The sequence below is a fragment of the Piliocolobus tephrosceles genome, chromosome 3, assembly GCF_002776525.5.
Source record: "Piliocolobus tephrosceles isolate RC106 chromosome 3, ASM277652v3, whole genome shotgun sequence".
In the NCBI taxonomy this organism is placed as follows: Eukaryota; Metazoa; Chordata; class Mammalia; order Primates; family Cercopithecidae; genus Piliocolobus; species Piliocolobus tephrosceles.
The window spans coordinates 34,739,726-34,767,457 of NC_045436.1; the positions used below are offsets into that span (position 1 = coordinate 34,739,726).

A 27,732-nucleotide genomic window follows, 5' to 3' on the forward strand; every position below is an offset into this window, starting at 1 on the left:
CAGAGGTATTTGAAACAATGTGAATCCATCTTGAATAGGGGCTGGGTAAAATAAGGCTGAGACCTACTCCTACCGGGCTGCATTCCTAGGACGTTAGGCATTCTTACTCAAAGGATGATGTAGGAGATCAGTACGAGATACAGGTCACAAAGACCTTGCTGATAAAACAGATTGCAGTAAAGAAGCCTGGCAAAACCCACCAAAACCAAGATGACAATGAAAGTGACCTCTAGTTGTTCTCACTGCTCATTATATTAGCATACTAAAAGACACTCCCATCAGCACCGTGGCAGTTTACAAATGCCAAGGCAATGTCCAGAAGTTACCCTATATAATCTAAAAGGGGAGGGACCCTCAGTTCCAGAAAGTCCCCACTCCTTTTCTGGAAAACTCATGAATAATACACCCTTTGTTTAGCATATAATCAAGAAATAACTATAAGTATACTCAATCGAGCAGTTCAGGCTGCTGCTATGCTTTTGGAGTAGCTACTTTTTATTCCTTTACTTCCTAATAAACTTGCTTTCGCTTTATAGCCTTACCTGGAATTCTTTCTTGAATGAGGTCCAGGAACTCTCTCTTGGGGTCTAGATTGGGGCCTCTTTCTGGTAACATGCTTAGATGCTCAATTTTATCTTCAGAAGAAACAGAAAGAGAGAGACAGCAACCTAGTCAGGCCCGCCTAGGAAAGCAGAAGAGACGGCCCCACACAAGCTCCAACCATTGACTCACAGTAAACACCCAACCAACTAATAAAACAAGATCCAAGGCATATTCTAAGCTCTGTCCAGAACATGTAGAATCTAATCAGTAATTATCCCTCCCTTGGAAAGGACCTTGTAAGGAGTCCCTCAAAAGAGAAGAAGCCAGACTAAGAAGACAGAAACATTCACTTCTCAACAGTGACAAAGCTAGCATGAGTGACAAATTACATGTAGGAGGCAAGGTTCCAGGGATAGGGGCCATTCATCATCATTGTTTGGTGAGGTAATGATATATTTGATTAATATAAAGTAATAATGCTATGAAGTGCCCTCATTATTCACAAATACGAGGATCCACTGTGATTACAACAAAACAGTTATTTCACTACTTGAGGAAATAAGGTGTTCTCTTAATTATTTCTTAAAATTGTTTTCAATGACATTGGCCTGTTGATTGATTAATTCAGCCCAGGCAGAAAATAAAAAGCCCAATTAAAAAAAAGAAACAGAAAAAACTCCTGAGGAAAAAATTCCTTAAGAAGCCCCGAATTCTCTCTCTCAGTTTTTATTCTACCAGATAGTAAGACGGAGATCCAGAGGAGTATAGGGGCTCATTCGGGCTTTAAAAGGTAGTAAGAACCCAGGTTCTAGGCTCGCAGCTCAGCATTTTTTCCCCTTATACATCACAGCCTCTGCATGCAGAAATAAAATTACAGGCATTTTTCAATGTTCAAATCATCAGCATTAAGTTCTGCTATAAATGTGCAGGGTCTGGTCCTCCTAGAAGCAGAAAACAAATTAATGATCAACTGGTCTCAGTTCTGACCTTTAGTTTATCAGCTTGTCACCATATTCCAAAACAACTCTCCTTCAAAATGAGTCTCAGAGCTGCCTTTTGCCACCATTTCAAAACAAGGCTACCCAAACTAAACAAATGTTAAAGTATCACATTCAGATGCTACAAAAATCTACCAGAAAGTCATTGAGCACACTTTGCTAAGTTCTCTAAATTTCTGTGCAAATGGTAAGAAGACATCTGTCAGCTCTCCTAATAGTGCATTCAGAAAAAGTCCTTCAGCAACCCCTAATCAGAGAAAGTTGAAATCAAAATCAAGTCATTTCTCCTCTTTCCTCTTGCCATTTAACTATAAAACACAGACATAAAAGATGGACTCCAACTGACTCAAGAGCAACATTCCAATTTGCACGGAGCTATTGAGATGGAGGAATTTGTCGGCGCCCATTCACCCAGCCAGCAGCTGCTGCCACAGCCGGGCTCCTAAAAGATCTGCTCAGCCGTTGATGTGGGGTAGAGATGAGAGCTCCATTGGCTGAGAGTACTCCAAATTAACTTTTATTCTGTAAATTTTTTCAATAAAAAATCTAATAATTTTCTGGATATAATTTATTTAATTGTCAATTACTTAAAATGGGGCTTAGCTACTCCTCAGATGCCTATAGAAGAGCCTGAGAGATTGCAATTCTCAACTGCAATGAACACGTCTCCACTCTAAGGATTCATTGGTCAGATTTTCTTGGCCAGATCTCTTTACCAATCCAGGAACCTTCAGGAATCATTATATCTAAAAGCTGGATCCCTGCTATTGTTTAAATTTGTTATTGTTGGCATTCTACTATCTTACTTTATATTTTAAAAATTTCTCCTAAAGCTTTTGAGACATATTACCTGAGTTTAAATTTCATCACAAGGCAGTGGGGAAGGCAGGGAAGATACTATTTTTTCCTTGTGTAGATGAAGAAATTCTAATCTAGAGGTGTCACATGCCCCAACTTCCCAGTCAATATGTAGCAGAGTCAGAACTTTGAAATTCCAGATGGCCCAAATCCAAGTCTAATGCTTGTTTTCACCACCACATTGCATTCCTCAACGTCTCTGGAGTACCACACAGCCTTGACATGGCCCCTAGAAGCCAGGGTTAAAACAGCTAGCAGCCTCTCCTTCCACCCTCTGCCATCGCCAGTGATCCCCGTATTAGCTATGTGATTTGGTACATGATAATCGCTTTGAGTCAGTTTCCTCTTTCGTAATATTGAAATAATAATTGGATCAGGTTCATGGGTTTTCTAAGGAGAAAACTAGTACACAGTACTGCACATAGAACATTTCCTGCTACAAAATAAGTGCTTAATAGATGTTAACTATCATTGTTTCCCCTGACACTTAAGTTGAGAGAGGGGGCCAGGCTTAGTCCACAAACAGTGAGCTCCAGGTACATATGTCTTCCCGGAGTCCCTTTCTCTTGCTAAATGTCCGTCCTAGGTCTCTTCAGTTCCTGCCTCCCCATTGTCAGCCATTTCTCCCACTTTCTCCACTAGAATGCTCATGATTGGGTTTCAGTTCCTCAGAGCCCACAGGACAGACAGGAACCTCATAATGTAATTCATATCTGTGGGATGGTATTTATTATCTTCCTCTTCTGAGATACTATATTTGCATTTTGACATCAATCTTCTGAAGACACAATAGCATAATTAATAGCTCACAAAATTCCCACAGTTTACACATCACCTCAGCCTCAGTGTTGCCCAAACTTGAATCACAAACTCTAGGGGCAGAGCCTGTGCCTTTTTAAATAACTGGTTTATTGAGATCTCATTTACTTATTGCACGATTCACCTTTTAAAATTTTACAATGCAGTGGTGTTTATTCACAGAATTATGCAATCTTCACCAAAATCTAATTTCAAAATATTCTCGTCAATCTGAAAAGAAACCCCATACCTATTAATAGTCACTTCCCATATTTCCCTCCTCCCAGCCCTAGACAACCACTAGTTTACTTTCCGTACCTATAGATTTGTCTAATTCTCAGTATTAGTATTTTAGTATTTTATTCTGTATAAATAAACACAGTATGTGGCCTTTGTAACTGGCTTTTTTCACTTAGCATGATGTTTTCAAGGTTCATTCATGTTGTACCACATGTCAATATTTAATTTCTCCTCTGTATGCCAAATAATATTTCATTGTATTGATATAGCACATTTTGTGTATCCATGTGTGAACTGATGAACATTTGGGTTGTCGCCATTTTTTGACTATTATGAATAATGCTGCTATAAACATTAGTGTAATGGTTTCTGTGTAGACAAAATATTTTCATTTCTCTTGGGTATGGAGTTAAGAATGGATTTGCTGGGCCATATGGTAACTCTGTGTTTAACCTTTTGAAAAACTGCCAGACTTTTTCCACAGTGGCTACACCATTTTGCATTCCTTCTGGCCGTGTATGAGGATTCCAATGATTCTGTGTCTCCACTAATACTTGTTGTTATTTTTGTTATTTTAACCATCTTTGTAGGTATGAGAGGGTATCTCCATATGGATTTAATTTGCATTTCCCTAAAGATGGTGAGCATCTTTTCATGTGCTTACTAGGACTTTGTATTTCTTCTTTGGAGAAAAGGCTATTCAAATCCTTTGCCCATTTAAAATTGTGTTGTCTTTTTTATTGCTGAATTATAATAGCTCCCTATATTTTCTAGTACTAAAGTTTTCTCAGATAAATAACATACAAATATTTTCTCCCCTTCTGTAAGTTATTGTTTTACTTTCGTGATAGTGTTGTTTGAAGCACAAAAGTTTTTTATTTTAATTAAGCCCAACTTCTTTCTTTGGTTTCTTGTGTTTTTGTTGTAACATATAATAAACCGTTGCATAATTCAAAGTGACAAAAGTTTACTTATGTTTTCTCCTATGACTTTTGTAGTTTTAGCACTTACATTTAGGTCTTTGATCCATTTTGAGTAATTTTCATGTCTGGTGTAAGGCAGAGAGGTCCAAGTTAATTCTCTTGCTTGTGGATATCCATTTTTCCCAGCATCACTTGATAAAAGTCTGTTCTTTCCACATTAAATGGCCATGGCACCTTTGTCAAAAATCAATTGGTCATAAATGCAAGGGTTTATTCCAGGACTGTAAATTATATTCCATTGATCTATATGTCTATCATTATGCTAGTACCACTGGGTCTTGACTATTACAGCTTTGCAACAAGTTTTGAAGTGAGAAGTCTGAGTCCTCAAGCTTTGTTCTTTCTCAAGGATTTGTGTGTGTGTTGTTACTCTGATTTCCCTAAATTCCTCTATGATTTTTAAAAATATTTTTTATTTCCACAGGTTATTGAGGAACAGGTAGTGTTTGATTAAATGAGTAAGTTCTTTAGAGGTGATTTGTGAGATTTTGGTGCACTCATCACCCGAGCAGTACACACTGCACTCAATTTGTAGTCTTTTATCCCTCACTTCCTTTCCATCCTTTCCCCCTGAGTCTCCAAAGTCCATTGTGTCATTCTTATGCCTCTGCACCCTCATAGCTTAGCTCCCACTTAGCATATACAATGTTTCGTTTGTCATTCATGAGTCATTTATCTTAGAATAGTAGTCTCTAATCTCATCCAGATTGCTGCAAATGCTATTAATCCATTCCTTTTTATGGCTGAGTAGTATTCCATTGCATATATATACCACAGTTTATTTGTTCACTCATTGATTGATGGGCATTTGGGTTGGTTCCATTTGAACCAATTGTTCATCTCTGTTAAGAAAAGTTACCTGGCATAATAGGTATCACATTGAACTGGGAGATGAATTTAGAGAGTAGTACCATCTTAACAATATTAAGTTTTTTAATCCATGAACAAAGGATATCTTTTTATTTTAGTATAAATGGAATGTTTCAAAATGACTTATAATTTTCACCATGAACATATTCTACTTTTGTTAAATTCATTCTTCAAATTGTATTCTTTTTGAATGCTATTGTAAATTATATTGTTCATTGCTAGTATGTGAAATGCAATTGATTTTTATATATGGATTTATATTCTGCAAACTTGCTTAACTCATTTATTAGTTTTAATAGTTTTCTAGTAGATTTCTTAGGATTTTTTATATGCAAGAGCATGTGATCTGCAAATAAAGATAGTTTCACTTTTTTTTTTCCTTTTAAAAATGTATTCTTTTTTTCTTTTTCTGGCCATTATACTGCCTACTGCCTTGGTCCAATGTTTAATACAATGTTTAATACAAATCCTCATCTTGTTCCTGACCTTTGAAAGTTTTCAGTTTTTCACAATTACGAACCATGTTATCTGTGAGTCTCTGTGTAGATATGCTTTACTAGGTTGAGGAAGTTCTCTTCTATTTCTAGTTTGTTGAGTGCTTTTGTCATAGAAAGATGTCTTGTATTGTCAAATGTTTTTCTGCATATACTGATGTGATCATGTGTTTTTTAATACGGCCTATTACGTGTTGATTTTTGCATTTTTAAACTAATCTTGAATTATTGGATAAATTCCACTTGGTCATGGTCTATAATCTTTTATGTATGTTGCTAGATTTTACTTGTATTTTTTTGAGGATTTCTGCATCTATATCACATTGTTCTGTAGTGTTCTATTCTTCTGATCTATTTCTCTGGCTTTGGTATAGGGTAACACTGGCCTTATAGAATAACGGGAAATGTTCCTTCTTTGTAGTGAGTTGAATAGTGGCTCTCCAATAGATGTGTTGGAGTCCTACCTCCTGACACCTGTAAATGTGACCTTATTTGGAAACAGGAGCTTTGCACATATCAGTTAAAGATCCTGAGATGAGATAGTCCTAGGACACCCTAGGTTTAGGGTGGGCCCTAAATCCAATGACTGATATCTTTATATAAGGAGAGGGAGATTTGAGACAGAGAGGCAGAGGGGAGAAGGCTATGGAAAGACAGAGGCAGACCCTGGAGTTGCCAAAAAGCCAAGGAATGCCTGGAGCCACCAGGAGGTGAGGAAGCAAAATGCTTCTCCCATTGAGGCTACATTTCACACTGTAGACACCTTGATTTTGGACTTCTGGCTTCAAGAATTATAAGAAAGCAAATTTCTGTTGTTTTCATCTGCGCAACATGTAGTAATACATGCTTATATTAATTCCCCCTATAAAATGGGGAATTAAAATGCTCTTTTATTTTTTTGGAAGTGTTTTTGAAGGACATGTTAATTGTCCTTTAAATGTTTAGGATAATGCACCAAAGTCATCTGACTCTGGACTTTTCTCTGTGGAGAGAGATTTGTGATGACTTAATGTCTTTATTTGTTGTAAGTCTATTCAGATTTTCTATTAATGTTTCTTCTTGTGTCACCTGTAATTTATGTTTTTGTAGGAATTTATTCATTTTGTCTAGATTATCTAAATAGTGGCATAAACATCTTCAGGGTATTACCTCATAATTATTTTTATTTCTATGAGATGTGTAGCAATGTCCTCTCTTTCATTCCTGATTTAAATGATTTGACTTCCCCATTCCACTGTCTTTTGGGGATCACTCTATCTAAAGGTTTGTCAATTTTACTGATCTTTTCAAAGAACTAACTTTTGGTTTCATTTATTTATCTATTTCATTTTTAATCCTCTTTTATAAATTCTTTATTTCGTTTATTTTGTCTTTAATCTGTATTATGACCTTCCTTCTGCTGCTTTGGGGTTAGTCATCTCTTCTTTTTCTGGATTCTTGAGGTAGAAACTTACTGATTTGAGATCTTTCTTCATTACTTATAGTCATTTGCAGCTATAAACTTCACCCTAAGCACTGTTATAGCAGCATACAATAAGTTTTGGTATTTTGTGTTTTCGTTTTAATTTATCTCAAAGTATTTTCTAATTTCCCTCATGATTTCTTTTTTGGCCAATTATTTAGGAACATATTGTATAAATTCCACATATATGTAAATGTTCCAGATTTTCTTCTCTGATGATCTCTAATTTTATTTCATTGTCATTGGAGAACATACCTCTTACGATTTTAATGCTTTAGGTCTAAGGAGAAGTTAACCTGATTTTCCTGGGAATAGAAAACCTACACATGATAATTTTCAAATGAACAAAATGTGCTGAGATTTTCAGCAAAGATAAGTAAATATGATGAGTTTATTCATGAGGCAAAAAGACGTGTGAATTTTTTACTGCAAATTGTTACATGGCTAATATGAGGAGATCTAAACTAAAATTCTAAATTTTAAAGAAAATTAAAGAGTTTTCTTTCTGTCAAACCTGCAAAGCTTTTTGGGCCCAGATTGCAGAGGTTCTTTTTATTACCAAATATTTTGTAATGCTCTGTTTTGGCGTAATTGTAACCAATTTTAACAAACTTTCATAATAATCATTATAAATTACTTTTTTAAAGATATTTCCTATAGCTATTTCTTGCCTTTGAATATTTGTGACTTGGACTCCATCATATCTTAACTCCCTTAGAAACTTTTCTTTGGTTTTACCTTTATCTACTTCAGACCCCACACTAAAAAACTAAAAACTAAGAAAAAACAATTAAGATTTTTTTTAATGCTCAAAGTATCTTTGGTTTTCTTAAATGGCCAATATTAGCAAAAAGATTTGCTTCTTCATTTTATAAAAAGAACATTGTAAGAATAGATTTACTTAGCCTCTCCAAATTTTAGCTACCTCAGGAGTCTTTACTGAATTCCCTATACACTTAGTGAGGTCTCTCTACCCTGCATAGTGAGAATTTACTTTCCAACCATGTATAAACTCTGAGAATAGGTTAATTCATAGTGCCTCAGTAATGTTCTTTCTTTAGGAGTTATTCTTTACCTAGCCCCATGCCCGATAGCATGTGTAAAATGGTATGGATTCAAAGATTTAAGGGATGCCTGTTCACATATCTGGAGCTCTTTCTCTGCTTAGCTCCCTCCTTTAGAGTACTCTTCCTTGAAAATCATGGCTACTTCAAAGTTCTTGAATTCCTAGCTTCATCTCTTCAATTCAGCAAGACTACTGGTTTCCCTCTTTATGCTACTGCCCCATAATTTATTCCAAGAATAAATTTGGGACAAGAAATGACAGAGCTCACTGATTTTGTTTCCCATCTCTCAGGAATCATAGTCTTAAACTGCCATCTATCATATGTCTGAAAATAGTTGTACCATATAGTGTCCAGTTTTTTAGTTGTTTTTGATGGGAATGTAAGTACAAATCCTGTAACTCCATCATGATCAGAAGTGGAATTCAGAATCACTTTTAAGACAGAATTTGCATAGCTATGTACATATTTCTTTTCTTTTCTTTTCTTTTCTTTTTTTTTTTTTTTTTTTGTGACAGAGCCTTGTTCTGTCACCCAGGCTGGAGTGCAGTGGTTTGATCTTGGCTCACTACAACCTCCGCTTCCTGGGTTCAAGCGATTCTTCTGTCTCAACCTCCCAAGTAGCTGGGATTACAGGTATGAGCCACCATGCCAGGCTAATTTTTATATTTTTAGTAGAGACGGTGTTTCACCATGTTGGCCAGGCTGGTCTCAAACTCCTGACCTCAAGTGATCCACCAGCCTCAGCCTTGTAAAGTGCTGGGATTACAGGTGTGAACCACTGTGCATAGCCAAGCCATGTACATATTTCAAAACCCAGCCTTCTTTAACTCAAGGAAGATAGTAATAAAATATTTTCTGATTCAGTACCTTAGTAATGACTCAAGATTTACCTCACCATCTGACACTAAAAATCAGATTCAAAACACCAAATGTGTTAATTCTGTGATAGTGTAGCAAAAAAGAAAAAACAAAAAAATCTTGTTTTGCTTCTGGCAATACCTGCCACCAAATCTTGGCCCAGCTGTTTAACGTGCTGATGTTCACTCCTTTGACGGTTTTGTTTCCAGATCAAAAAGAGAGGTAGAAAAATGGTTTTCTCCACACATATCAATTCTGAACAATATTAGCTTCTCCAAAATTACATGGAAATTAGGATCTCTGGAGAAATCTTTTATTTTACTACAGGTGACAGCTATTTGGTTTTATGCTATTTTTCTGTGCTCAGTAAATACTTTTTGAAAAATCAAAAATGGGCTGCTATACATGAATACAGCAAAATATTCAGGAACCAGGATGGATGCAAGGTAATAACCTTTTTACATTCACTACAGCTGCTGAAAAGTGATGAGTGACGTGGCATTTCATGATCTGTGAATCTAACTTATGTTACCTTTTATTTCCCATCATCCTACAAGCCTGCCATGACTTTATTATTCCCCATAATTTGGCTGATCTTCCACTGGGAAAAAAGCAGGATATCCAGAATACATTGGGCTGAAAGGTAAGTACACCTTGTGTCTTCATGAGGTAGACAGCCAAGGTGAAGATCTAGTAGAATTCTCAAAAAAAGAAAATGAATCCAGAAAGAAAGAAAAATGAATGAGATCACTAACTAATGGAAATATAATATTAAAAGAAGTAGGAGTTTCCAAAAATAGAAAAACAGAAAGAACCAAAGGGAAAATATAAAAGGAAACTATCTCTCTGCATATTTGTAACATATTAAGTGATGAGAATACTCAATATTAAAAGCTATCAGTTTTTATTGTACCAATTTATAAATTCTATTCATTCACAGTTTAAACCCAAATAATGTTTTTCTAAAATTTGAAACTAGAATTTCAAATTTCATACGGCATAATAATCGCCTAAGAATACCTGAGATAGATCTAAAATAAAAGAACAAAGAAAGGAGACTTGTCCTAATCAATAACAGTATTTATTACAAATATGTAGTAATTATAATAATGTGACATTAATATAGGAGTAAACAATAGATAAATAGACTAAAAAAGGCAAAAAAAAAAAAGCAAGGCAAAAGGCATGTATATAGAATTTTACATATAACACTATTAACTTTACAATTCAATGCACTATTTATAGATTTTTCAATAAATGGCTTTGGGGCACTAAGCTTTCTATATGAAATAAAATTAATGCCAGATCCTTGTAATACCCCCCACAAAAATAAATACTATATTAAGATCGTGTTGTAGACCAGGTTTCCCAGAAAACAGACTCTCAGATTTGCATGCAGGAGGTTTATTTGGGCATGCTTTTCAAAGCAAGAGAAATAGGTAGACAAAGGGCGAAGCTGAACTCTGACAAGTGCAGCAGAGGTTTCAGCTGACCTCACAACGGGCTTTAAACCTGTGAGATCTCTTCAGAGACATCCTGAATGGAGAACTAGGCCCCCAGGAAAGAGAGCAAACTTTTGGGGCAGCATCTTTGATGGAGTACAAGTCCTATGGAAGAATCCAGCTCTGAAAATTCATCAGGCAAAACTCCCAGAAGCTTAAAAAACAAGTGCTTTGCTTTTTTAAAGAAATATTTGGGTTGAAATTATGAATGAATAGCACTCACCACAGTCCACTGCCTGTATTGCTCAGATCCAATTACTTTGTTCAGTTCACTCACGTAGTAAAAGCTCCTCTAGGATTCTGGCTGGTTTCTTTGCTTGGGAAAACTTGTAAGACAGGCCTCCACTCCTGCAGCTGGGCTAATGGCCATACAAATACTCATTGTCTCCATCCTCTATTACTCATTCTTCACTCCCTTCACTCTTAGCTTGTATCACTTGGTGGGATAAACTAGACCCTCATTTCTAAGTGGCAGGAGCTTCTGGTGACCATGCCATTCTCAGACTGTGGCTCCTGCATTTTTCTATTAATGAATAAAATTGGCAAGGGAGTACCAAGAGATGCTCCAGTGAATCACCTGGGTGACAAATATATTCTCCCCAACCTCCCTTGAAAAACAGCAGCCCTCCCACTTCCTGATAGTCAGGATCAATCAATTCTGCCAGAATAACAACACCTTCCTTTGCCCACAGGGCTTATGGTTCAAGGGGCCCAAAATGACCAGGAGGCTGCAGTAACAAAGTTTACACATTCTTGCTGTGTTTCCCGGTGGAAGTGTTCTGTCTTCATGCCGTAGGATCTACAGCCTGAAATGTCTAGAGCTGCAGGAATAGAAAGCCTAAATTGGCAAATTTGGTCCTATAGAAGAGAAGTGGGATTGTGCATATTTCCACTCCCTGACTTCTAGACCATGTGTTTTTCTTTTAAGGGACACAGCACCAAAATATATTCATTGATTTACTGTGTCCTGGAGAATCATGCCCATCCTTGAATGGCATAGTTTCCAAGCTGGCCTGTCAGTTACACCTGTAAAAGCCATCCCATCACCCTAACTGGCTGGGAGCTTCTGGGTAGTGTAGCATGTAATAGGACAAGTGTATCTTATGTCACATGCCTACTGCTACAACCCTTTTGCTACAGTTAATCTCTTAGTTTGATATAATTTTATGCAGAATCCTGTATCAATGATGAAAACCTGTAAGTCTTTAGATGATAGTGCTATGTTCGGAGCCATGAGGCCCGGAATTAGCTGGCCTCTGTTGCCTGATCTCCGCAAAGCGGAGACAAGATGGCACATTTCCAGGTTCTTCATTAACAACCTTTCCGCGCGCGCCTAAACTTTTCCGGGCGCGCAAACATTTTCCGCGCCGGCGCCAACCTTTCCCGCCCGCGCGCAAACTGTTTCGCCCCAGGAAGATATGCAGCCTACAGCGCAGGCGCAATTCCGTGCCCGGGAAAAATACCAATTGACGGCGCATGCGCGATTGTAATTTGAGAAAACCCGGCTCCCCGTCACCGCCCTGGCCCAACCTCTTCCCCTGCCAGACTATATAAGGCATTGCACCGCCACCATTAAACGAGACTTGATCAGGCTATTTGTCTTGTCTCCATTTCTCGTGTTTTCTTGTCTCCTCCATTCCCACTCCCCCTTCCAGGGTCCGTTCAACTGTCCTGCAGGTCGGGACAGTGCTATATGGAGGCCTGCACGTTCCCTTCAAGATAAATCACTACCCCTTCAGGCAGGAAGAGGTCAAAGGTAATCCACCCCTTACCAAGAGGCTGTGTGCTTTCTTAGAAAGATGGTGCCACACTGAGAGCTCATCTTGTTGTTGACTTGCATTGTTCAGGGTTGGAAACTCAGAAGCAACAGCAGCAGTTAAATCAGCCTGGGTGAGTGTTAGAGCAGTTGTCACAGTGACTATTCCATTTTTATATCCATTGTATTATAGAATAGGAAGGTGGTCCTTTGTGGATGGCTGATGCCAACTAACTGAATCATTCTGTCTAGCTGGCTGTTTGGTCACTCTCACAAAAGAGATGTTCACTTGTGGGCATAATGATATGTCACAAATATTGTAGCATTATCATTCATTATGTTTACATCATCTTCTTTCTGCACCACACCTGACCTGTGATTATATGGTTATCATATAATCTCCATTCCTGTAAAGGACCCCTGTCCCAACATCAGCCTTGGACTACAGAGGATACCATTGAGCTTCTCAGCATTACTGTGACCCCCTTACCAGTTTATACATCATCATTTTGATAAATGAAGTGTACTCTGGACCCTCTCATAAAACATAGTCAACTGGGAGGTTTTTTAGCCTCTTGTAGTATTTTTCCAGCTTTATGTAGTATATCTTCTCTAGCAGGCTCACTTTCCTATGATTTTGTTCTTTTTTTTAGATGGACTCTCACTCTGTCACCAGGCTGGAGTCCGGTGGCTCAATCTCGGCTCACTGCAAGCTCTGCCTCCCTGATTTAAGCGATTGTCCTGCCTTAGCCTCCTGAGTAGCTAGGACTACAGGTGCATGTCACCACACCCAGCTAGTTTTTTGTATTTTTAGTAGAGACAGGGTTTCACCATGTTGGCCAGGATGGTTTTCCTATTATTTTAAATACCGTCTTCCACTGCCGGCAATGATTCTGGAATTTCTGCTTCATATGATTTGTGTCTCAGTCTATTCAGGCTGCAATAACAAACTACCACAGAATGAGTAGCTTATAAAAAGCAGAAATTTATTTCTCTTTAGTTCTGGGGACTGGAAATTCCAAGATCAAGGCATTGGCAGATTTGGTGTCTGGTGAGGCCCCACTTCCTCTTTCATAGATGGTGCCTTCTCACTGTGTCTTCACGTGGTAAAGGCAAGGCAGTTATCCAGGGTCTCTTTTATAAGGGCATTAATCTCATCCAGAGGCCTACACCATCATAAGCTAATAATCACTGCCCAAAGGCTCTGCCTCCTAACACCATCATCTGGGTTTCAACATGTGAATTTGGGAGAGACACACTCAGACCTTAGCAATGTGGGGATCTCACTTTTTCCAAGTTTTCAAGAGCCATTTTAAAAGCATGTTAGTACTGACTTCCAGGGTCCTTATCAGGATATGAAAACTTGTATCATGAATGACTGTTCCCAAATCACTAAAGTCTCCTTTATCAAACTTTACACATCATCTTATTTGATCTAGCACCCTGAGTATGTTATATTGCAATACCTACTCTCCCGTCTCCTATTGGGATATGTTAGACAGGTCCTGTAGCTCTTCCCAGTGTAGTCCTGTTCTTCCCTTAGCAGGTTCAGACCTCGCTGTCTAGATTATGTTATTACTTAACCCTAGTTAAGGGCAGGAAGCAGGAGAGACTTTAGGGGTGGAAAATGTTTTCTCACAAAGAAGACCTCTGCATAATCTTAATATAAACAAGGAGCAATAGACTCTTAACAGCAATAAGTGGACCACTTATTTGGCCTGGAGTGTTGAGGAGAATTTAATAATTTAAGATTTTTGAGTGCATTAACTCAGTATTTTCAATACCAAGTCTTAGAATCCCACTGCTTCCCAAACACTGCCCGAAACTTCGTGTAGTTGACTTTCAAGGGCTGAGAACTCAACTTTCTTTGGAGTTCTACCATCTGTATTCTTAGCCCTGGGACTGATCCTCAACTTTCTTTGCCTTATAGCTGCAGAAGCTGGTATCTATTTATATACCTCCGAGAACATCATCTGGCTATCACAGAACCTTAAATTGGTGGTTAATTGTCCTCAGCTTTGTTTGTGTCTTTCTCCAATGCACCAATAGCTCCCAGCAACAGCCACCTAATTCCTAAATCCTTATAAACTCTTACTACTTCTTAAGAATCTCTCAATCACTTGAGATATTGCACCCACCAGTGCATTTTCTTCTGGCACTATGCCTTCTCAGTTCCCCCATTGCAAGTTTTAAGCTGCCACATGCCAGGGTTTATCATTATTTCATCTATGACATGCATCATTATTGCCAGTCAGTTAGTAGGTGATCCAGCTCCAAATCTACTTTAGAATCTGTTTCCTAGGATTACTTCCAGTGTCAACTGTCACAGATGAGGTTTTCTGGAAAACAGACTCTAAGATGGAGATTGGCATGCAGCTGGCTTATTAGTGAGTGATTAGCATAAATGAGGGAAGGAAGTAAAATTGCACAGAGAGAAAAGTTGAACTTTGATACATTTTGGCGGAGTCCTAAGTTAGTCTCATAGAAAGCCTGAGGTTGGACTGTGCCTTTAGAAAAGTTCCAAATAAAGTTCAGGGGCCAGGCTCTTGTCTTCCTGGGTGAAGTAGTAATTGAATGCAGGCCTGTCTCTGAGGAGTGAGCTATCTTCAGCAAAACAGCTTCATTTGACTGAGAGTAATTTTGAAAAAGAAACTGAGCTACAAGCTGTTAGAAGGCAATGCTTCTAGCAGTTGGAGAATGTTCTTGAGAAACAATCTGAGCTATGCTCCACAGCATTCACTACAGACTACAATGTGAAGATACAACCTTTGATAATGGATGGATAAATTACATAGAAAGATAGATAGATAGATAGATAGATAGATAGATAGATAGATAGATAGATAGATAATTGATAAACAGATGGACAGATAGATGAGATAGATTGAGAATACCTTTGTGACACAGGAATATTGAAGAATTTCTTCAGACATTGAAAAGTTCCATTCTAAAATAAATGATTGATAGGTTGGACCGTATCAAAATGAAAAACCAACTACATTTACAAACAGCATAGGCAAAGATAAATAACAAGGAACAGACTTGGAGAAAATATTTGCAGAGTGTATTACAAAGGCTTCATATCCAGAATGTATAAGAAACTCAAGTAAATCATTCAGTAAACCAACAATATGAAGGTAAAAATAGACAAAGTATATGAAAGTTTATACAAGCATCATTGTGAAGGCCAATAAACAAATAAATGCTTAACATCACTAACAAAAAGAGAAGTGGAATTAAGGCAATGAAATTGTACTTCGCAACCATCTGAGTGGCAAAAACTAAAATGACACATGATATCTAGTGTTGGCAAGGCTGTAAGAAAACAGAACGGCTTCTTCATGTGCTAACTCAAACACTGGGGGAATGCACACAGACACTCTGGGAAGTAATTTATCAGTGTTGATAAAGTTGAAAGTGTGTGTAACAAAAAATGTTCTATTCCATTTCTGGGCTTATCTATAGGAAAACTCTTGCACATGAATGCAAGGAGAAGTGAACAAGAATTTTCTTAGCAATATTTTCAGTGAGAAAAACAAATAGAGGAACATAGCCTAATGGTATCAATTACAGAATAAATAAATACAATGTGGCATATGTGCAAAATGGAATGTTCTATAGCATGGAATGCTCACATTTGTAAGTCAGGTTCTTTTGTATCAACAGAAATAGATCTTACTAATACCTCCATCTGGTCCAGTCAGGAAGAAACCCCAACTGCTGCTTGCTCCAGGTGAATCCCCCACATCTCTATCAACCTTTCCCTTCCAAGCAACCCTCTGGGACTTACCACTCCTTTGTCTTTTGAAATCCTCAGGACTCATCTCGTTTTTCCAGAAATGCCTATGCCTGTTTCTCTGCATTCTCCTTTTCCTGTTTTATTTTCTTTATGTTCTCACCATTGGATATAATACACACTTGATTTCTTTCTTTGGCTGTCTTTCTCCAATTACTAGATAAATGCCATGAAGACAGGTTAATTTTTCCCATTTTATTCATCTGTAGCCTTAACACTTAGAAAAGTACCTAGAACACTGTAGACAGAAAATATGTATTTATTGAATGAATGAATGTGGTGGAATGTAGGAAGCAAATTCTATCAGGATGGTGCAAAAGTACAACCTAATAAAATTTTGCATCAACCTAATAAAACAGAATGTATAATAGGATTTAGCTTATGTAAAACTTTAAATGCCAAAACCATACCACATACAAGTAGTTAAAACATTTTTAAATGGATTGGAAAAATGTATTACAAATTCCTGGTTTGTAATTGTCTCTGAGAAGAAAGTGATTATAATGGGTTTGAGGAAGGAAACTAGGACTCCAACTTTATGTGTATTTTTAATACTATTTTTTGAATCTATTTACTAATGTGTATTTCCTTTCATTTAAAAAATATATAAAGGAGTTTGTTGTGATGTTTTTTGTTTGTTTGTTTTGTTTTGTTTTGTTTTGTTTTGTTTTGACAGAGTCTTGCTGTCACCCAGGCAGGAGAGCAGTGGCATAATCTTGGCACACTGCAATCTCTGCCTCCCGGGTTCAAGTGATTCTCCTGCCTCAGCCTCCCAAGTAGCTGGGATTACGGGCGTGTACCATCACATCCAGCTAATTTTTGTACTTTTAGTAGATACAGGGTCTTGCCATGTTGGCCAAGCTGGTCTCGAACTCCTGACCTCAGGTGATCCACCCGCCTTGGCCTCCCAAAGTTTTGGGATTACAGTCATAAGCCATCACACCTATTCTACTTCTCTCTATAGTTAAATTAAAACAAAAGGAACCCAAATTAGAAAATTGTAATGTTCCAGCATTTATACAGGATTGAGCTAATATTCAAAATTTCAAAAGTTGCAGGTGATATAAGGTCTCTCAGTGTAATTTCACCAGGATACAACTTCCATCTAGCATCCCTGTCAGATTTACAGCCAAGTGTCTAATGCTTTGACTTACTTAGTTTTAACTAAAAACTAAAAATAGACATGCATGCAATTTTAAAAATTAAAAATTAAGCTAATAAAATATTTCTAAACTTAAATTAGTTTTTTGCAGTCAACTAAAATAAAAAATGAGCTTGATGGTTTGCTAGGGATGAACTCGATCCTCTTGGTCTTCAACTGCAGCCTGAGTTAAGAAATGCACCCACTAAGTGCTGGGCAGGTTTGCTCAGGCAACCCTAGCTTCCAAGGGAAGGTCAAGCAGGGAGGCCTGCAGTGCCTGCTGGAGCTCTAATGGGTGAAAGAAGACCAGCTATGTTACAGCTACAAAGCTGGCTCTGAAAGTCCCATCGAGCTTCTCCCTGAGCCTCGCTCCTTGAGCCTTTCAGCTTGCAGATGTAGTGATAGTATGCTCTGGCTGGCTTCTCCATGGAAGAGGCTGAATTCAAAGTCCAGTCTGAAACATAATCAGCTGTCTGTAGCTGACCTTCAATAAAATCGACCTGCCCAGAACTCTGTGCTCTTTGGACTGGCCATGTCTCAAGAACCATTCACACCTCACTCATCACCAGAGGAGATGTTGTGGATCAAGGATTCAACAACTATTCCCCACCAATAACCTCTTTAGAGAATTTTCTCTATATGGACGATATATTTTGAAAAATATGGCTATCAAATCAATTTCAAGAAAGATAGTTTTACAATTTTTATTGACCAAAGGATAATGGGTCAATGCATAAAAGTACATAAGATCAACCAGAGATGTCAATGCTACACTGACCTAAACTACAGAACCTTGATATTTTAGTCAGCTAATCAGCGCTAATGGAAACAAAGGCATAATTTCCACCAGGCTTTTTAAGACCCTTAGCACAGCTCCAGAACCCCATCATTAGTTTCAAGAAGCTCACTGACATCTTCAGCTCACTTACCTGGATTTTTACTCCCCAGGAAGGCTAAAACCAAATCTGTGGCAGGAAAGCTAAAGTAAAAATTGCCCTTTACTTACTTCTTCCCAATGTTGGACTTTTAAAGTCATGAAACCCAATTGTTCCTTTACTTCTTGGTGCATTACAGTTTCATCCTACGAAGCCAGCTCCATGGGGCCTGGAAAAAATTATGTACTTTGGATAGTATATCATCCAAAGAGTTACGTTACTCTCGGGTGGGGAGAGGGAGGGATGATTAGAGCATTATCAAGAGTCCTATCAGTTCAGCATCTTTTTCTTCTGGTGCATGTGATTGCCCTCAGAAAGACATCCCAGCATCATAACTTTCATGCAAAGAGATACACTCTGAGAATAAAAACCAAATCAAGAATGAGAGGTCAAACTGTCAAGCTGCTTTGAATCACATATAAGCAAATTGAATAAATGCAGCTCAGAAGGTACATATGAATAACCATTAGGGCTGTTCATGTCTACCCTCTCTGACAACTCACACCTCTGTCACGATCCTTCTTTATCTGTAGAATTGTTCAACCGAGTTGACTTGCAAAATTAATTCACAGAAAATCCAAGCATTATGCCCTCATTTTATAATCAACTTACTATTAGCATGAAAGAGTGTCATAAATTAGGGGAATAATTCTACCCGAAGTCCTTTTAACTCAAAGAATGTGACCAAACACATATTTATATATTCAGCAAATAATAATCAGACAAGCTTGAAAATGGTAAATGTTTTTCTCCCTCATTATACAGGTAGCTGATATATCATTTTTTTAAAACGACTTGAACCTAAGTAAACAATCTCCAGCAGTATAATTAATCACAACGAAGTATATATGAATTGACAGGATTTTTGCTAGACTTAAAAGTAACAATAATATTCCTAGTAAGCTGAGGGCTCATGATTACTTTCTCTTGTCCCCAGCCTACAGAGGAAATTAAGCAGCTCATTCTTTTGTGAAATTTTTAATACTAGAAAAGACTGAATTTCATTAAAAAAAAAAAGTTGACCATAATAATACAGTGATCCGAAAGTAATCTATGCAGTTTGATTATGTTATAGTCATGGCTGTAAATTTTTGTGGATCCATAGGCATATTTATACCCTGCTGCATTCCTGAACAGTGTTTCCTGCTTTTGAAATGGCTAAATGAGGCAGAAGATGTGGAACGTGATAGAGAGCTATTTGGTTCACCATGAGATGAGACATACATGTGTGTGGTCAGACAAAGTGACTACAACCATCTGAAGCTCCTTGGGAAGCATCTGAAGCTCCTCCCAAGGAGCATCTGAAGGAACATGGAGGTAAAACATCATGTGCAAACACCCTGAGGCAAGTAGAAGTATGACATGTTTGAAGACCTAAGAAAGATCCTGAGTTTGGTGTTGGATATTGAAATGGAGACACCTGTAAACAAGAAGGCAGTTGAACATATGGGTTGTCATCCTGTAACCTTATTATGCACAGTACTCCTGAAATGCCATGCCAACATAAACATCACAAATTTTGCTATTAGACATTTAGGAATGTATACGGAGCTAGAGGATAATGTAAAATATTCTCCATCTCATATCCCTTTGGTTGCCTTTCTGTGCATAGAGCATTCTCTAATGGATAACCAGCAGTTAGATTTTGCTGGCTTCCCTCTTCTTCACCTTCACAGAATCTCAGTTCTTGAGAGATGGTGGGTATTCTACACACAAGGCATCACTCTTGACTCCATCTAGGAAGAAAGATGACTGTACTGAGCAGAGCTGGAGCTTCCTAGTGATGGGAGTTTTAGGAGGATGTTTCATGGTACACCATCTACAAGACAAAGCCTCTGTCACCATACTGACAGGTTTTCATAGTAGGACTTCAACTGTATTTATACTAACAGAGCCTCTGAGATTTAACACAAGGACAATATAAATTTTATTTCTATTAAAGCACTATGGCAGAACTGCTGAGGATTTTGTTTGTTTCAGTAGTGAAAAGGTAGAGAACCTTTGAACCTTGCATGGTGTTTATTCCTAATGAATCAAGAAACCAAATGCCCTAGAGGTGGAAACAGTCCAGCTCCAGGTAAAACTCCTCTGATGGACTCTACTAAGCTGGCCTTGAGGGTGTGCCTTTCCTGGACCTAATGATATGCCTCCATCAAGCTTGTGCAAGTGTTTATAGAAGACATTTCTCTTCTGTAAGCCTAAGGAGACTGTTCTCAGAAGGTAGAGTTCCAGACCTATCAGCTGATTAAACAGAATAAGAAAAAAAGAGGAAAAAACTGAAAGTGAGCTGAGTTCAGCACTGTGTTATCTCTGGTATTTGTGTGCATTGATCCATCTGAGCTTTACCAGCCCAGGAAGATCCTCATGGTAGCTATGTGTCAACTAGCTAAATAGCTGTCTCCTGCACTACAAGGTAGCTGCTGTGAGGATGTGAAGACAGCAGATTTCTTTGTCCTGGAAATTTCCTTGGCCTGGAAACTTCCTTGTCCTGGAAGAGGAACAATATTGGGCCTGCCAAGACCTAAAATCTTCCCAGAATGGTCCAGAATCAGAGCACAGCTGCCACCACCAGGAGCTAGCAGAAATCTTGGCAGTAGGTATCTGGAAGGAAGAGGCCAACTCCACATGATAGGAGGAGGTGGGTTCTGCAGAACCAGCTCATCTGCTAAAGTTAGAGCAATGCTTTTCATGGATATTTCAGGGACCCTGCAAATATATTCTAAATCCAAAGGCTTCATATCTCAGGCGATTGTTCCCAGACTGGTCAGAAGCCAATGGAATCTCCCCCCAAAGTCTAGGAGCACAGTAACATCCCCTCCCTCCCACCTACCTCCACCCTGCAGTGCTCCTTGGGCCTCAGCTGCCTCTCATTTACCTATGGCAGAAAACAAGCAGGAGAAGGGGTTAGCCTCCTGCATGAAAGCCAACACATCTGAAGGTGAAGACAGAATTGTCATGGCAACATGGCCACTAGAGTGTCATCAGATTCAGCCCAGCTCAAATGCCTCCTAGTGCTCCCAGGGCGCTTCCTGCCACACGTCCTCAGCACGCTATTCTCATCAGCTAGATTGTGTGCTTCCTGAGGACAGGAACCATATGGTAAATTTTCATTGCTCCTAGCAACTTGCAAGAAGAGGCTCAGAGGGAAAACTTGTAATTGAATCTTCTTCCAGCATTTTTGAAGATGGGTATTCAAAGATTGTTTAACATTAGCTTCGAAGAGAGGATCTAGGAGGCATTATGTGGAGGGACAGGGAGGGAGAATTTTACTTTTCATCTTATGCTTTATGTACTTTTATAATTTTTTTTTTTTTTTTTTGCCACGTGGCAAAATGTTTTAAATAAATATTTTTAAAACAAGATGGTGACTTTCAGTTGTGTTCATTTGCAGCACTCTACCTATGCTATGATATACACACTATGAGGTGCAAGGAAATTAATAATGGGTTTTAAGGATATCAGTCAGAAAAGTTAGTGATTATGGCATGAGAGAAAAATGCTTTTCCCAACAGTCACCAGCCCCTCCCTCTTCCAACAGATACTTCTAATTACCCTTGACATTTATTCCCTCTGGGCCCAGAGACCACCTCTAAGTCTTTCTCTACCCACCATATTAGAAACTTCTTAAGAATTAACTGGAGTTGACTTGTGATATGAGACCTACACATCATGATAATTCATGGCCCCTTTTTGAATGATAACTTTACGTCAATGAATCTAAGTTAGAAACTGGAGAAATAAGTCCAGACTAGGATGAAAGGAAAAAACCTGGTGGCACAGAACACAGTGAAATGTGATGAAATCAAACTGCAGGGCTATAATCAGTCTCCAGGTAAAAACTATTTATGTGAACAGAAATGTTTCTTTTTTAGCTCTCACATATGAATGAGAACATACAGTGTCTGTCTTTTTGGGCCTGGCTTCTTTCACTTAACATCATGATCTCCAGTTCCATCCATGTTGCTGCAAATGACATTTCATTCTTTTTTTTATAGCCAAATAGTAAGTTGATCTCATAGAGATGGAGACAAAAATGATGGACACCAAAAAGTGGGAAGGATGTGTGGGTGGGAGGGGGGATATAGAAGGGTTGGTTAGTGAGTACACACATACTGTTAGATAGAGAAAATAAGCTCCAATGTTGCATAACAGACTAGGGTAACAAGCGCTAGCAACAATGTATTGTATATTCCAAAACAGCTAGAAGAGAGGACTGGAGATGTTCTCAATGCATAGAAATGATAAATACTAAAGGTGATGGGTACTCCAAACACCCTGACTTGATCATTACGTATTCTATACATGCAGCAAATGTTCACATGTACTCCATAAGTACGTAAAAATTTTGTATCAATTTTTTTTTCATAAAAGGGAAAATAGACATTTCTTTGGAAGATGGTGCCTTTCCTCTGGGTGGCTGCCTGTGTTCCTTTGTGGCTCCTGTTTTGGGGTTGAGCAAGTAGTGGACACAGGAATGGAATGGTGTCTCACACCATCAAATCCTCATGCTACATATTCTGCAAAAAAGACCCTGCTCTAACCACCCATCATTTCAGTTTCCATCGTCATTCTTCAAACTATATGTGGTAGCCTCATCAAAGACACCATACAGTGTTAATAAAACATAATCTTTTCAATATATTCTTTTAATCTCTCAATGAGCAAAGGCAGAGAAATGCTTTGGAAGAAAAATGGCTGCTCCTGGAGGCCACAGCTCTCTTGTGAAGTAGAGCAATTCATCTACTTGCTGAAATAAGGAGCTCCTAAATCTTCTGGAAATTGTAGAGGAAAATCACATTGCAAACCAATTTCAGTATAATAGAAAATGGGGTATTTATATTTCTAGGAAGTCACAAATATGTTACTTGCTCCAGCAAACTGGTATAAATTAGGCCACCCAGGCTGAGGTTCTTGTATGTTCTTCAGCCCACTAAATACCTGCTAGATTACCTGAACAGTTCTTGATACTGTGGGAGGAAAATCCCCAATACAGGCCAGGTGCAGTGGCTCATGCCTATAATCTCAGCACATTGGGAGGCCAAGGTGGAAGGATCACTTGAATCCAGGAATTTGAGACCAGCCTGGGCATCACAGCAAGACTCTGTCTCTACAAAAATATTTTTAAAATTAGCCTGGTGTGGTGTAACATGTCTGTAATCCCAGCCACTCAGGAGGCCGAGGTGGGAGGATCTTTTGAGCCAAGAAGGTCAAACCTGCACTGAACTGTGATCGCACCTCTTCACTACAACCTGGGTGACACAGCAAGAGCCTGTCTCAAAACAGAAAAAAATCCCCAGTACATACAAAGCAATCAATTCCGATATTAATCTATCAAGTGCCTACCATGTGCTGGACTCCATGCTAAATGCTAGTCGTGGTCTTTGTACCCAAAATGTTTGCACCCTCAGAACCAAAATCTCTGCACTTGGTAAATTATTGGCGAACAATGCAAAGGAACAGAGGATAGTGGCCAGCAGGCGGAAAAGGGTATGGGAGGCCAGAGCCAAGAGAGATCAGTGTAAAACAGCAGTGGGGAAGCATCCTGGGCCATGTGGAGAAGACAGGGAAGTGCAGTACTGACAGAGAAGTGGCCTGAGCAGGTGTGGAAGTGGACACAGACGAAAACCATGGGTTTGGGGAAGAAATAAACCAGGTCAGACAAAGCTTCTGCCAGGAGTCTTGGAGGTAGTGTGGAGTAGGAAAAATGAAAGCAGATTATTGAATCATTTCATAATGAAGCAGCCCCAGGGTAAATGATGACAATGGAAACCAATACAACCTAAATTCTTCAGTGCTAAAGCCCAAGCCCATTTCAGGATGGAATTAAAAAAAAAAAAAAAGTCTAGAGCACATTACTGTTTTGGATTTTGTCACTCTGTATAGGATTTTTTAAAAATCCAGTCCCAGCTACTTGGGAGGCTGAGGTGGGAGAATCACTTGAACCCGGGTGGTAGAGCCATAATTGAGCCACTGCACTCTAGCCTTGATGACAGAGTGAGATCCTGCCTCAAAAAAAAAAAAAAAAAAAAAAAAAAAAAAAAAAAAATCAGATCTTGTACTATCAGAGGTCTCTAAAACCTCACAAAGCCCCCAGTGGCAAAGAGAAGATGAAGATAAGTGAGCCATTTTGGGGATCTAGCTACTCTGTGTTTGAATGTCATCTCATTACCTGGGTCAGGCACTGTTCCATGCCATGTAATCCTTACCACAAGCCACTGAGGTTGATTCTCTGTTTTCAAATTAGAAACATGTGGCCCAGCAAGATGAAGTAATTTTACCAAAGTCACCCAGTTAGTGAGCAGTGTGCACACAGCAGTCCCAGGTCTATGTGACCCTGAAGCTCACTAATTGGGTTCTTTGCAACCTGGCACTGTCTAGGTGCAACAAAGCTAAACCTGGATAAGCTTCGTGCAGACAGCACATTAGTGCTTGTCCATTGTGTGCACTGAAGACATGAGCATGTCAACCAAAAATATCAATTAGAGTCTCCCAGTTTGAGATTCCCCCTAACAGTACGGAAAAGCATCCTTGTGCTTTCTTCATTCATTGCACAAACGGGAAGTACTTGCTCTGTGTCAGGCACTGCTACAGGCTCTAGGACAGAGCCATGAGCAGTGCAGGGCCCTGCCTTTATTGTGTACCTTTCCACAGGGAATAAATAAATACCGGAAAAAAATTTAGGAAGAATTTGTTGATAGAACCTGTAACAAACCATGAGAAATTATTACTTAAATTGGGCCATGTTCCCCTGAAGTTAAAATGCTAATGCTAACATAAGCATAAATGAATGTAGCAAACTATAAATAAAACACAGCTACAAATGTAATATGGCCTTATATTAAATAATAATTTTAATTTCTAGGGTATTCGTAAAATATAATTAGCTAAGAGGAATGTCATTCTTTTCTTGTCTGGGACTCTTCTTATATTGTTTGTCCTTTACTCATCTACTTGTGAGGTGTCTAGGATCAGACCCAGGTTTTCTTTTAGGACAAAAAAATAAAATTTCAAAGACTATTCAGTCTCAGGCTATACTTACACAAGGTAGGGACTTTTAAATCACAAACCTTTCATTGAACATATTTCTCTATTCCAGCCAGTGCCCAGGTGCCTGCTGTGTTGGATTCAAGGCAAGGCAGTTTTCCTTCCCTGTGTGGCCTATAAAATGCCTGGTGACATTTCCTGTACAACATGCCTTTTTCTCTCTCCCTTGGAGATCAAGTAGTGAGTGTTGTGGAGGGAAGGAGACAGAATCTTTTACGTTTCACTTTGCCTTTAAAAAAAATATTTTTTACCGGCTATTTCTCAAATGGATTTCTCCATTACATTAGAAAGCCATCATTCTACTTCTTTTCCCCTAAAACTCTGTCATCTCTCCCTCCTCACACTCCCCCTCCCATGTCATCCATAAAGATGATTCTGGCTTCTCAGAAACCCTAACACTTCAAGTGACTGTAGTCAGAAATCTATTTAACTCATCCAACTAAAGTAAAAAGAACTACAATCTGTCGTGTTTAATATTGGGTTTTGTTTAACTTCTCTAGAAATTAGGTTTTTATTTTAATTCTGTAACTTAAAATATTCAAAAAGTACTCCTGAAATAAAAACTTGGAAAATAACCTCAAAATGCTTAGCAAAGTATCTTTTTACATATGAGAAATGAACTAAGTGACTTTTAACAGGACCCAGTGTTGTTCATATTGCCAACCAATTTCGTTTCCTTTATTGATCAGAAACAAACATTTTGTTTATTCAGCACTGGGCAAGACATTTTTTTCTTTAAAAGGCAAAATGGGCCAGGCACGGTGACTCATGTCTGTAATCCCAGCACTTAGGGAGGCCGAGGTGGGCGGATTACAAGGTCAGGAGTTCGAGACCATCCTGGCCAATATGGTGAAACCCCGTCCCTGGCTCACAAAAATGAGCCAGGCATGGTGGCACATGCCTGTAGTCCCAGCTACTCGGGAGGCTGAGGCAGAATTGCTTGTACCTGGGAGGCAGAGGTTGCAGTCAGCTGAGATCACACCACTGCACTCCAGCGTGGGCGACAGAGTGAGACTCTGTCTCAAAAAATAAAAATAAAAGGTAAAATGTAAAGTTCTTACATTGTCACCATGTCTGGCCTATAGTTTGTGCTCAGCTAATATTTCAAATATACAGCAGCAGAATATGCTTAAGGCATAAAAAGTAGAAGCGCTCTATTGAAGTGGAAATAGAGAAAAAATATACTGCAGAATCCAAAGTTACTTCACCCATAGTAACCACTCACACACCCACCTTGGTGGTCTCTCTAGGAAGAGATGGAACATGTCTCCGGATATAAAGGTTACAGAGGTTTGAACAGTACTGACACCAGCATGCATTTCAAGGTCAGGAGCCTGTTAGCTTAAGTGCAAGCCTTATAATTTGTCCAGGTATAAAATTGCCTTGTTATAGTTCAAATTTTTAGCTACTTTATCAACTGAGAGGTTTAAATTTTAAGGGTGCATTTGAAAATATTACTTATTAAAGCTCTCTCTCTGTTGTTGTTGTTTTTGCTGTTGCTTTTTCTGCTGTAAAGTCCATTTCCATTTAAATGGAAGCAGAAGCAGACAAATTGCTCTCATGATGCTCTTCTTATTTGTGTTTCTATGGAAATGGTTCTGGATTAGGAAGGGAAAAGCTAAAATCAAAAGCCTTATAAGCAGACAGAGCATAACTGAGGGTGTTTTGTTGAGCTATTGGTCAACTACAAGGTAACACGATGTTAATGTAGCCCAAACTTACATAAGTAAACACCCATGTTCCTACTTTACCTCTCCTGTTTGACCTCTCCTGTTTGGCCTCTCATGTTTCCTAAAAACACAGCTTCATCAAAACTTGCCAAATACACAAGAGTAAGAACCCCAGAACCTTGACTTACGGATTTTCACTCTCAGTACAGTGTCCCTCACTAGATCTTTTAAAATATTTCCCTCTTAATTAGTTACTAATATATGATGCTTGCCCTAATATATGTGTTCAGGAGCAATGGAGACTTCTGGACTATTCTTAAGAAAATGCAGTCTAGCCCGGCGCAGTGGCTCATGCCTGTAATCCCAGCACTTTGGGAGGCCTAGGTGGGTGGATCACGAGGTCAGGAGTTCAAGACCAGCCTGGACAAGATGGTGAAACCCCGTCTCTACTGAAAAAAAAAAAAAAAAAATAACTAGGTACGGTGGCACGCGCCTGTAATCCCAGCTACTCTGGAGACTGAGGCAGAGAATTGCTTAAACCCGGGAGGCAGAGGTTGCAGTGAGCCAAGAGTATGCCACTTCACTCCAGCCTGGGCGACAGAGTAAGACTCCGTCTCAAAAAAGAAAATGCAATCTAAAAAGATAAATGAATAAATAACTGAAGCTGAATTTCAAAGTATAAATAATAACTTGGTATCACTTTTACCTTTATTTCAC

General features: G+C 38.7%; 1 long non-coding RNA gene across 2 annotated transcripts in view; it reads right to left on the bottom strand.

Annotated features, from left to right (window-relative positions):
* Positions 1-426: 426 nt before the first annotated feature.
* The window catches only part of LOC111553267, a 128,223-nt gene continuing 100,917 nt past the window's right edge, over positions 427-27,732 (bottom strand). Inside the window, exons 5-7 of one of the 2 annotated variants that reach the window (XR_002734878.2) lie at positions 18,373-18,470; positions 4,449-4,594; positions 427-635 (exon numbers count right to left, since the gene is read on the bottom strand). This is a non-coding gene — a long non-coding RNA (uncharacterized LOC111553267). Of the gene's footprint in view, positions 636-3,622; positions 4,595-18,372; positions 18,471-27,732 lie in introns of those variants that run through there. The other variant, XR_002734877.2, reaches the window with a different exon arrangement.